The sequence below is a fragment of the Bufo bufo genome, chromosome 3 (assembly GCF_905171765.1).
Source record: "Bufo bufo chromosome 3, aBufBuf1.1, whole genome shotgun sequence".
Lineage (NCBI taxonomy): Eukaryota > Metazoa > Chordata > Amphibia > Anura > Bufonidae > Bufo > Bufo bufo.
This window is the reverse complement of record NC_053391.1, coordinates 13,438,607-13,451,168: the sequence shown is the minus strand read 5'-3', so window position 1 is coordinate 13,451,168 and position 12,562 is coordinate 13,438,607. Positions and strand designations below refer to the sequence as shown.

The following is a 12,562-nucleotide window of genomic DNA, read 5'->3' as shown; positions in this document are numbered from 1 at the left end:
TTCACGTCACCCACCACTGGAACAGGCCACTGTCACACATTTAGGCCCTGGCACCCAGGCAGAGGAGAGCGGTCCCGTAACAGAGAATCTGGCCTGATGTCAGCACAGAATCTGTCTTCATGTCATAGCAGAAAATTTTATGATTTTCCTATTTTATGACGTAAAGTCATGATTTTATTAAAGACACGGAGGCGAGTATTGCTTTAACTTCCTTTACTGTTACCATAGCAGCAAAGAATGAATATGTCAATCAAACTAAAAAACCATAGTAACCAAACTCCTCCCCACTATCCCAGCATATAATGACTCCACGCTCTGGGATCATCCTCTTTCTTTGAGCAGCTACTCCAACTGCAGAACTCTTCCGGAAAACGAATATCCCGGACCGCAACCGACAACTTGAACCTTCAAACCAAACTCTTCAACAGAAGGAGCAACGGTCTTCGACGGTGTAACGGAATCAACCCCGTACTCTGAACCGGAACTGTAGAGAAAATGACGTCTCAGCCTGTAGGGTGAAAAATCGAGATAGACTCACTCGGCAATGGAATGAAAAAAACAAATATAAATGTCAAATCAGAAATAAACAATACAGAAAAAATGTCAAAACAAGCAATGGAAAAAATAAATAAATCCACATTCAAGACACCCAAGAAGGGGTGGGAAGGGAGGGCAATACTCGCCTCCGTTTTTTTAATAAAATCATGACTTTACGTCATAAAATAGGAAAATCATGAAATTTTATCACAAGACACGGAGGCTTCGTATTGCTAGTTTAAAGCTGAGAAATGACAGCATCAAAAGCATGTGTAGCGGGACGAAAATAAAATTCACGAAAAGTGGAGACCCTAGACCAGTCTGCCAAGCGCATAACGTCCTCCAGACGGGCCCCTGAGGTCGACATGGAGGTAGCAGAGGCACTCCGGACAGAATGAGCCGTGAAGATATTGGTGTCAATACCTGCCTGACTCATGATTTCTTTAACCCAGCGCGACAGGGTCACACTGGAAACGGGAGCATAGGGTCTCCTAAAAGAGATAAACAGGTTAGGAAAAGTAGGAGTACGTAAAGAAGCAGTACGAGATTCATACTCCTGTAAGCATGCAACCGGACAAATTTGTGGGGACTGCCGGAACGCAGGATAAGAGACTGAACGAATGCCCGTCTTGGTACGTCTGGAAATGTTAAATAGAACCCCATCTGGGGTAAAAGACCGCGCATCGTAGTCCAGGGCCCGGACATCAGACACGCTCTTACAAGAGATGAGACATAACAATGTAACTAACTTCGCTGAAAGCTGGCGAAGGGACAACTGGTCATTAGAAGACCATGAGGATAAGAAGTTCAAAACTAAACCCACGTCCCAAGTTGTAGAGAACCGAGGTCTGGGAGGTCGAGCCAGGCGAGAGCCTTCTAACAAGCGACACACCAGAGGATGCTGACCCGCAGGACAACCCTCAAAACCCTCGTGTCTAGAGGATATCGCAGATCTGTAGAGGTTTATCGTACGATAAGCCTTACCGGAATCATACAAGGAAGACAAGAATGACAAGACTGAAACTACAGGGGCTCGAAGGGGATCCAGATCGCGTTCTCCGCACCAACGAGCCCAAGCGTCCCAGGCAGCTCGATAAGCCCGTCTGGTACCGGGAGCCCAAGCGTTCTCCAATAAGAAAACAGTTGTGTTCGAAACTCAAGACAGCGAGCCGGAACACCCGAGATCCTGCAAGCGAGAAGGCGAAGTAAACCTGCTCGAATAAGGGGGTGGGAGTCCCCCGATGGATCTCGCAGCAGGAAGGGGAGATCCGGAAGGAGGAGAGGAGGTTGCACCAACAGGTCCAGAACCAGAGGGAACCAAGGTAGAGATCGCCACAAAGGTAGAATTAGGATCAACTCCGCCGCCTGGTGTTGAACTTGAAGGAGAACCCGAGGGCTCAACGCAAACGGGGGGAAGGCATACATCAACGCTCCCTTCCACTGTTGCAGGAATGCGTCCACTGCTGTTGCCAGAGGATCCGGTCTCCAGCTGAAGAACCTGGATATCTGGGCGTTCAAACGATTGGCAAATAGATCCACCGAAGGAAAACCCCAGCGAGATGATATAGCTAGGAACACCTCCTCGTCTAACTTCCAATCGCTGGAATCCGTGAAGTAACGTGAATTCCAGTCTGCCAACGTATTGTGGAGACCAGGAAGATGCTCGGCTATCACTACAATACCCTTGGTGAGGCAGAATTCCCAGAAGTCCTGAGCCAGGTAGGTGAGGACTGAGGAACGAGTTCCGCCCATCCCGTTGACGTATCGGACCGCGGACACGTTGTCCATCCGCAATCTGATACAGGTAGTGAGCGTGCCATTGGCGAAACTGCGAATAGCCAGAGACCCTGCCAGCAGCTCCAGGCCGTTGATATGGAGACGAGACTCCTCGGGGGACCAGGGACCCCCGGTGGACACCCCATTGCAGTGGGCTCCCCAACCGCGCAAGCTGGTGTCCGACTCTATGATCAAGTCCGGAACCGGACCGAACAAGGCCTTGCCATTCCAGACCGATAGGTTCTGGATCCACCACCGTAGCTCGTCCCTCGTCTCTGAGTCCAGAGTGATCATGTCCGAGTACGTGGCCCCAGACCGGAGGTGGGCAATCTTGAGCCTCTGAAGGGCCCGGTAGTGCAGGGGTGCCGGAAAAATGGCTTGGATAGATGCCGCTAAAAGTCCTATTAGACGTGCCAGGTGTCGCAGTGACAATTGAGGTAGTAGTAGCGCATGTCGCAATTCTTTGCGAATAGACCAGACCTTGGACAGAGGGAGATGAAGGGTCATGGAAGTGGAATCTATTTGGAAACCCAGAAACTCCATAGACGTTGATGGAGTGAGACAAGACTTCTCCTGGTTTATGATGAAACCCAACCCTGAGAGGAGATTGGTGGCCATGGAGATATGTTTGTGGAGGAGGGACGGATTTCGTGCCATGATAAGGATATCGTCCAGATAAATTAACATGCGTACCCCTCTGCTGCGTAGCCAGGCTACCACTGCTTTCATTACCTTGGTGAAGCACCAAGGGGCGGACGATAGGCCGAACGGCAGGCAGGTGAAACGCCAGATTTGGTCTCCCCAAAGGAAATGTAGTAGGTCCCTGGAGGAGGGGGCCACCGGGACCGTGAGATACGCATCCTTGAGGTCGAGTTTGACCATCCAATCGCCCGGGAGGAGCATGTCCCTTAAAAGATGGATGCCTTCCATTTTGAAATGGCGGTATTGTACTAGCGAGTTGAGGGATTTCAAATTGATAACCGGGCGCATCTGACCACCCTTTTTCTGTACCAGAAACATATTGCTGATCACACCAGTGGTGTGAGGGGTGGCACGTTCTATCGCTTGCTTGTGGACTAAGTCTACTAGTTCCCTGTGTAATTGGTGTTGAAGCGATTCGGACAAGTGAATAGGATGGGGGGTGGGAAGAAGATTTGGGGAGGTTACCAATTCTATGTTGAAACCCTTTATGGTGTCCAGTACCCATCGGTCTGAGATGATCTCGGACCAAGCATTGAAAAAGAGACGGAGTCTGCCCCCTACACAATCTGTTGAAGAATACAATGTTAGAACTGGATGAGGACTTACCAGTTGGTCGTCGGTAGGAGGGAGCTCCACGGAAACCTCTGAAACGTCCTGTAGCGCCCCGGGAGGAGAAAAAGGAAGGTTGGTGCCTGGGATCCTGGAGTGGGGATCTATAGCTGAAGGAGCCTCTTCCCGTGCCTCGGGAATGAAAATCGGACCGGCCGGACAGACGGCCCCTAAAACTGCCGGCCCTATTGGAAAAACGGGTGTTAAATACCCTCTTCATAGATGTCTGAGCTTTGTCTAGGGCCGTGAATGCTTCGACATATCTACCTAACTACTTTATGAAGGAGTCTCCAAAGAGAAGGCCCTGGGCATTCTTGCCCGCCTCAGATAAGGCCAGGTTGGAGAGTTTTGGCTCCACCTTCATCAAAATGGCTTTCCGCCTTTCTATGGCCAAAGAGGTATTAACATTGCCAGCAATGCATATGGCCCTCTGAATCCATCCCCCCAATTCGATGGGGTCGACAGCTCTACCCTCTGTTTTGGCGGATTCCGCCATATCGAAGATCCTGGCTAGGGGACCCGTGATGTCCAGGAGCTTATCCTGAACAGCCCGTAGGGCTGAATCTAGCCCTTTCTTTGGGTTGAACCTTGTTTTGGTCAGGAATTGAACCATCTTCGGGTCCACCGTAGGTGTCTCACACACCTTATTAGGAATAATAGGGCGAGGGCATTCCGCTCGCAACTTGTTGCGAGATTCCTTACTTAAAGGAGTACGGATTTTTGCTTCCAAATATTAGGCTACGTGAGTGGCAGGGAGCCATTCTGCGGAGCGAGGGTGGTGAAGCTCGTCGGGGTTAAATAGAAAGTTGCCCAGAGAGTCAACCAGAGTATCATCTAGTGAGGACTGGCCCTCTTGTCTAGTAGCCGCCTGTGTGGGTGGTGTAGGATCGGGCATAAACTCTAGAGGGTCAACCGCCACATCTTCGAGTTCGTCTACTGAGTCATAGTGTGACTCGTTCAATGCCTCCTCAATTGATTCCTTATCTGAATCAGACATTGGCTCAGGAAGAGTCCTGGCCGTTTTCCATGCGCGAGAACGTTCTGCCTGTCGCGTGCAGGCTCTTTTCCGCGGGACAACCGCGTGTTCATTTGATGGATTACCATCGGTCATAGAGGTTCTGGAGGCTGATGAGACTGACTGTGAACACAGGGCCTGGGAGGTCAGAGACTGACTGTGAACACAGGGCCTGGGATATAGACTGCGAGAGTGCTGAGGACATAGAGCCCATGGCAGCCATGATCGCAGTAGATATAGATTGCTGCAGCGCAGCGTTTTGATCCTCCTGAGAGGTGTCATTCCTGCGGCTATTTAGCGTAGAGGGCATAGGAGGGGTAACTGGGGCACCCTGTCTAGGGGTATAAGAGGCACTGTGGCGAGACATGAGTGATGGCAGGAGTAATTCACCCCAGACCACCAGGAAAAACTACAACAAGAGACCTGAAAGGAGAGAGAAACACATAATGAGGGGTTGCCAGAGAAGAGGGGTGATAATAGGGGCCGTAGGTGAGCACTCACCGATAAAAACCAGCACAGAGGGACCCAGAAGGAGTGCGGTGTGGGCGCGCAAGGATCCGATGCAAGACGCCGAGATCCCGCAAGATCTCAGTGACATGACGTCAGGGAACGAGCGGCCTACGGAGCGGCATCAGAAGCGCCCGAAGTCTCGTGGATCGCGAGACTTCGGGAGAGGTGGACGCGCTAAACATAGAGAGTAGGGAAGGGAGGAAATAGAAGCTGGGTCAGCAAGGATAAGCTGAGATGAACGGAACCGGAGGGAACCAGCAAGCCCAAAATCCAGGAAAAGCTGGAGACAGCAATAAATAGTAAAACAGTGAGGGCCTGCGAATAAAATTCCTAATACCTTAAAGATCAAGCAATCTAAAACATCAAGACAAAATTAAGCATTATCATTTGAAGTACTTATCTGCCATGGTAGCAGCAAAGAAAGAGGATGATCCCAGAGCGTGGAGTCATTATATGCTGGGATAGTGGGGAGGAGTTTGGTTACTATGTTTTTTTAGTTTGATTGACATATTCATTCTTTGCTGCTATGGTAACAGTAAAGGAAGTTAAAGCAATACGAAGCCTCCGTGTCTTGTGATAAAATCAGGCTTCACGTCACCCACCACTGGAACAGGCCACTGTCACACATTTAGGCCCCGGCACCCAGACAGAGGAGAGCGGTCCCGTAACAGAGAATCTGACCTTATGTCAGCGCAGAATCTGTCTTCATGTCATAGCAGAGAATCAGGCTTCTCTCACCCACCACTGGAACAGGCCACTGTCAAACATTTAGGCCCAGGCACCCAGGCAGAGGAGAGAGGTCCCGTAACAGAGAATCTGGCCTTATGTCAGCGCAGAATCTGTCTTCATGTCATAGCAGAGAATCAAGCTTCACGTTACCCACCACTGGAACAGGCCACTGTCACACATTTAGGCCCCGGCACCCAGACAGAGGAGAGCGGTCCCGTAACAGAGAATCTGGCCTTATGTCAGCGCAGAATCTGTCTTCATGTCATAGCAGAGAATCAGGCTTCACGTCACCCACCACTGGAACAGGCCACTGTCACACATTTAGGCCCAGGCACCCAGGCAGAGGAGAGAGGTCCCGTAACAGAGAATCTGGCCTTATGTCAGCGCAGAATCTGTATTCATGTCATAGCAGAGAATCAGGCTTCACGTCACCCACCACTGGAACAGGCCACTGTCACACATTTAGGCCCCGTCACCCAGACAGAGGAGAGCGGTCCCGTAACAGAGAATCTGGCATTATGTCAGCGCAGAATCTGTCTTCATGTTATAGCAGAGAATCAGGCTTCACGTCACCCACCACTGGAACAGGCCACTGTCACACATTTAGGCCCAGGCACCCAGGCAGAGGAGAGAGGTCCCGTAACAGAGAATCTGGCCTTATGTCAGCGCAGAATCTGTCTTCATGTCATAGCAGAGAATCAGGCTTCACGTCACCCACCACTGGAACAGGCCACTGTTACACATTTAGGCCCCGGCACCCAGACAGAGGAGAGCGGTCCCGTAACAGAGAATCTGGCCTTATGTCAGCGCAGAATCTGTATTCATGTCATAGCAGAGAATCAGGCTTCACGTCACCAACCACTGGAACAGGCCACTGTCACACATTTAGGCCCAGGCACCCAGGCAGAGGAGAGAGGTCCCGTAACAGAGAATCTGGCCTTATGTCAGTGCAGAATCTGTCTTCATGTCATAGCAGAGAATCAGGCTTCACGTCACCCACCACTGGAACAGGCCACTGTCACACATTTAGGCCCAGGCACCCAGGCAGAGGAGAGAGGTCCCGTAACAGAGAATCTGGCCTTATGTCAGCGCAGAATCTGTATTTATGTCATAGCAGAGAATCAGGCTTCACGTCACCCACCACTGGAACAGGCCACTGTCAAACATTTAGGCCCAGGCACCCAGGCAGAGGAGAGAGGTCCCGTAACAGAAAATCTGGCCTTATGTCAGCGCAGAATCTGTCTTCATGTCATAGCAGAGAATCAGGCTTCACGTCACCCACCACTGGAACAGGCCACTGTCACACATTTAGGCCCAGGCACCCAGGCAGAGGAGAGAGGTCCCGTAACAGAGAATCTGGCCTTATGTCAGCGCAGAATCTGTATTCATGTCATAGCAGAGAATCAGGCTTCACGTCACCCACCACTGGAACAGGCCACTGTCACACATTTAGGCCCAGGCACCCAGGCAGAGGAGAGAGGTCCCGTAACAGAGAATCTGGCCTTATGTCAGCACAGAATCTGTCTTCATGTCATAGCAGAGAATCAGGCTTCACGTCACCCACCACTGGAACAAGCCACTGTCTCATATTTAGGCCCCGGCACCCAGACAGAGGAGAGAGGTCCCGTAACAGAGAATCTGGCCTTATGTCAGCGCAGAATCTGTATTCATGTCATAGCAGAGAATCAGGCTTCACGTCACCCACCACTGGAACAGGCCACTGTCACACATTTAGGCCCCGGCACCCAGACAGAGGAGAGCAGTCCCGTAACAGAGAATCTGGCCTTATGTCAACGCAGAATCTGTCTTCATGTCATAGCAGAGAATCAGGCTTCACGTCACCCACCACTGGAACAGGCCACTGTCACACATTTAGGCCCCGACACCCAGACAGAGGAGAGAGGTCCCGTAACAGAGAATCTGGCCTTATGTCAGCGCAGAATCTGTCTTCATGTCATAGCAGAGAATCAGGCTTCACGTCACCCACCACTGGAACAGGCCACTGTCACACATTTAGGCCCCGGCACCCAGACAGAGGAGAGGTTCATTCAACTTTGGGTTGCCCCGCAATATAATGGTAAAATGAAATTAAAAATAGTATTGAATGAGGAAGTGCCCTGGAGTAGAATAATATATTGTTAAGGGGAGGTAGTTAATATCTAATCTGCACAAGGGATGGACAGGTCCTGTGGGATCCATGCCTGGTTCATTTTTATGAACGTCAGCTTGTCCACATTGGCTGTAGACAGGCCGGGCAGGCCAGCACCTCCAAGGCATAAAAGGCTAGCTCTGGCCACGTGGACAATTTGGAGACCCAGAAGTTGAATGGGGCCGAACCATCAGTCAGTACGTGGAGGGGTGTGCACAGGTACTGTTCCACCATGTTAGTGAAATGTTGCCTCCTGCTAATACGTTCCGCATCAGGTGGTGGTGCAGTTAGCTGTGGCGTGGTGACAAAACTTTTCCACATCTCTGCCATGCTAACCCTGCCCTCAGAGGAGCTGGCCGTGACACAGCTGCGTTGGCGACCTCTTGCTCCTCCTCTGCCTTCGCCTTGGGCTTCCACTGGTTCCCCTGTGACATTTGGGAATGCTCTCAGTAGCGCGTCTACCAACGTGCGCTTGTAGTCCGCACACGTTAAAATGTGGGCAACTCTGCTGTCGTTGCGCAGGCACTGCAGCATGTAGTCGCTCATGTGTGCCAGGCTGCTTAGAGGTAAGGACAAGCTGTCCTCTGTGGGAGGCGTATCGTCATCGTCCTGTGTTTCCCCCCAGCCACGCACCAGTGATGGGCCCGAGCTGCTTTGGGTGCCACCCCGCTGTGAACATGCTTCATCCTCATCCTCCTCCACCTCCTACTCGTCCTCCAGTAGTGGGCCCTGTCTGGCCACATTTGTACCTGGCCTCTGGTGTTGCAAAAAACCTCCCTCTGAGTCACTTTGAAGAGACTGGCCTGAAAGTGCTAAAAATGACCCCTCTTCCTCCTCTTCCTCCTGGGCCACCTCCTCTTCCATCATCGCCCTAAGGCTCAATTCACACCTGAGCGTTCTGAAAGGAGCGCTCTGTATGCGCGATTGTACGGACGTTTACAAGCGCGCATACAGAGACAAGCGTGCACACAGTGTCGCGCGTTCCCGAAAGTCTATAGTACGGGAACGCGCGACAAGCGCCCAAAAAAACGCTACAGAACTTGTGTGAGCGTCGGGCGTTTTACAGCGCGATCGTACGCGCTGTAAAACGCCCAGGTGAGAACCATTCCCATAGGGAAGCATTGGTTTCTCCTTGTTGAGCGTTTTACAGCGCGTAGGAACGCGCTGTAAAACGCTCAGGTGTGAATTGAGCCTAAGTGTTTTCTTAAGGAGACATAGAAGTGGTATTGTAACGCTGATAACGGCGTCATCGCCACTGGCCATGTTGGTGGAGTACTCGAAACAGCGCAACAGGGCACACAGGTCTCGCATGGAGGCCCAGTCATTGGTGGTGAAGTGTGTCTGATCCGCAGTGCGACTGACCCGTGCGTGCTGCAGCTGAAACTCCACTATGGCCTGCTGCTGCTCGCACAGTCTGTCCAGCATATGCAAGGTGGAGTTCCACCTGGTGGGTACGTCGCATATGTGGCGGTGAGCGGGAAGGCCGAAGTTACGCTGTAGCGCAGACAGTCGAGCGGCGGCAGGGTGTGAACGCCGGAAGAGGGATCAGACGGCCCGCACTTTATGCAGCAGCTCTGACATGTCGGGGTAGTTGCGAATGAACTTCTGCACCACCAAATTCAGCACATGCGCCAGGCAAGGGATGTGCGTCAAACCGGCTAGTCCCAGAGCTGCAACGAGATTTCGCCCATTATCGCACACCACCAGGCCGGGCTTGAGGCTCACCGGCAGCAACCACTCATCGGTCTGTTGTTCTATACCCCGCCACAACTCCTGTGCGGTGTGGGGCCTGTCCCCCAAATATATGAGTTTCAGAATGGCCTGCTGACGTTTACCCCGTGCTGTGCTGAAGTTGTTGGTGAAGGTGTGTGGCTGACTGGATGAGCAGGTGGAAGAAGAGGAGGAGGAAGCTGAGTAGGAGGAGGAGAAGACAGGAGGCAAAGAATGTTGCCCTGCAATCCTTGGCGGCGGAAGAATGTGCGCCAAACAGCTCTCCGCCTGGGGCCCAGCCGCCACTACATTTACCCAGTGTGCAGTTAGGGAGATATAGCGTCCCTGGCCGTGCTTACTGGTCCACGTATCTGTGGTTAGGTGGACCTTGCCACAGATGGCGTTGCGCAGTGCACACTTGATTTTATCGGACACTTGGTTGTGCAGGGAAGGCACGGCTCTCTTGGAGAAGTAGTGCCGGCTGGGAACAACATACTGTGGGACAGCAAGCGACATGAGCTGTTTGAAGCTGTGTGTGTCCACCAGCCTAAATGACAGCATTTCATAGGCCAGTAGTTTAGAAATGCTGGCATTCAGGGCCCGGGATCGAGGGTGGCTAGGTGGGAATTTACGCTTTCTCTCAAATGTTTGTGAGATGGAGAGCTGAACGCTGCCGTGTGACATGGTTGAGATGCTTGGTGACGCAGGTGGTGGTGTTGGTGGTACATCCCATGTTTGCTGGGCGGCAGGTGCCAACGTTCCCCCAGAGGCAGAGGAAGAGTCCGAGGCGGCGGCAGCAGCAGCAGAAGAGTTAATGCCTCGCTTCAGGCTCTGATGGCACAGCGTGCAAACCACTCGGGTCTTGTCGTCAGCACATTGTTTGAAGAAGTGCCATGCCAGGGAACTCCTTGAAGCTGCCTTTGGGGTGCTCGGTCCCAGATGGCGGCGGTCAGTAGCAGGCGGAGTCTCTTGGCGGCGGGTGTTCTGATTTTGCCCACTGTGACTGTATGTTTTTTTAGCAGCCTTTAAACCCTGCAGCACATGCTAGGCTGAGTAGATGATGTACAGTTAGAGAGCCATGTGTTCTTCCTAAAATGGCTGCAAGACATGCTGTATTCCAGGTCACCCTGCTGCAATATCTTTGTAAATGATTTTCTCTTGTTCATTTTTCTGTATGCTTTGTTATATCCTGTAACATGTATGTGGGAATGTAATATAATGACTGCCTTTTATGATATAGGTGGGCTGGTGACCTGGCTGTATACCACATAGTGGCAGTGTTTCCATGTTGTATTACAGGTATGTTGCTGTTATCTTCATATACTTGTTCAATGTAAAATCCACTATACGATCACTGTTTTATAATATATTTAGAGTGCAGACATTTACTGTGAAGGAGGTGGGCTGGTGACCTGGCTGTATAACACATAGTGGCAGTGTTTCCCTGTTGTATTACAGCCTCCAGCCAAGTGCACTCCACCTCAATAAAGCTTTAAACAACAGAAGACCTGAGTGTCGTCCCTTAGAGTCCACTTAGAGTTTATGCCTGGAGGAGCTGGTGACCGAGTGAGTGTGAAAGCTGGAGGTGTCGCAGATGGTGCAAGGAAAAGAGGGTTACATTTGGTGCCGTGACTCGGATGTCATCATTCTGCTCAAAGTGACCAGTGAAGATACCTAAAGTCACCAGTGTGCGAGTTCTGAGGTGATTGTGCCACGGCGGAGCTGCTAGGCGGCAGATTGACCTTATTAGCGGTTTATATCCTCTCAGGAATAGAAGATGAGTGGACGAGCCAGAGCCCGCGGAAGAGCACGTGCCAGGGGGCAGCCCAGCCAAGGACAGCCTGGACAGGAGCAAGAGGCTCAAGAACCTAAACGCATTGAAAGACCCCAGCAGCCACCAGCCGAGCCTTTGCTTGTGAAAAGAGGGCGCCAGAGAGGCCCGCCAGTAGTGGAGAGACCTCCGACTGATGTTCTGCAGCTTTCAGCTGGATTTCAGGACATATCCCTCGGAGAACGGGGTGGCCGCAGGCGTGACTTCCATGACCTTTGAGTGAACACCCGGCAGACCATTGAATAGAGATGTGAGGCCTGTTTTTTTTTGCGCTGTGTGACAGGTATAGGTTTAATCACAGAATCAGACTTCTATCAGCATGCTAGCGTGTGTCTTAGATTTTTCTGAATGACACTATCAGTACCTTCAATGTAAGATATTCTTTTTGGGATAGATTTCAAGTAGGCCTCAAATACCAGAAACTAGTTATTTTGAGAATGGCAAATTTGGGAATGGTTTTTCAACCCAGAAAAAAAAGTGTGCTTTTACGGTCACTACAAATAACTTGACCAGCTAAAACAGTACAGATTTGGTTAAATAGAGATGTGAGGCCTGTTTTTTTTTGCGCTGTGTGACAGGTATAGGTTTAATCACAGAATCAGACTTCTATCTGCACGGTAGCGTGTGTCTTAGGTTTTTCTGAATGACACTATCAGTACCTTCAATGTAAGATATTCTTTTTGGGATAGATTTCAAGTAGGCCTCAAATACCAGAAACTAGTTATTTTGAGAATGGCAAATTTGGGAATGGTTTTTCAACCCAGAACAAAAAGTGTGCTTTTACGGTCACTACAAATAACTTGACCAGCTAAAACAGTGCAGATTTGGTTGAATAGAGATGTGAGACCTGTTTTTTTTTGCGCTGTGTGACAGGTATAGGTTTAATCACAGAATCAGACTTTAATCTGCACGCTAGCGTGTGTCTTAGGTTTTTCTGAATGACACTATCAGTACCTTCAATGTAAGATATTCTTTTTGGGATAGATTTCAAGTA

The 12,562-nt window shown here is 50.7% G+C and overlaps 1 long non-coding RNA gene across 1 annotated transcript; it reads left to right on the top strand.

The window, feature by feature from the left end:
• The first annotated feature begins 419 nt into the window (after positions 1-419).
• Positions 420-10,521, top strand: LOC120993171. The gene is made up of 3 exons (XR_005777150.1): positions 420-510; positions 5,807-5,808; positions 10,511-10,521. It is a non-coding gene; the product is annotated as an uncharacterized LOC120993171 (long non-coding RNA).
• Positions 10,522-12,562: the final 2,041 nt, after the last annotated feature.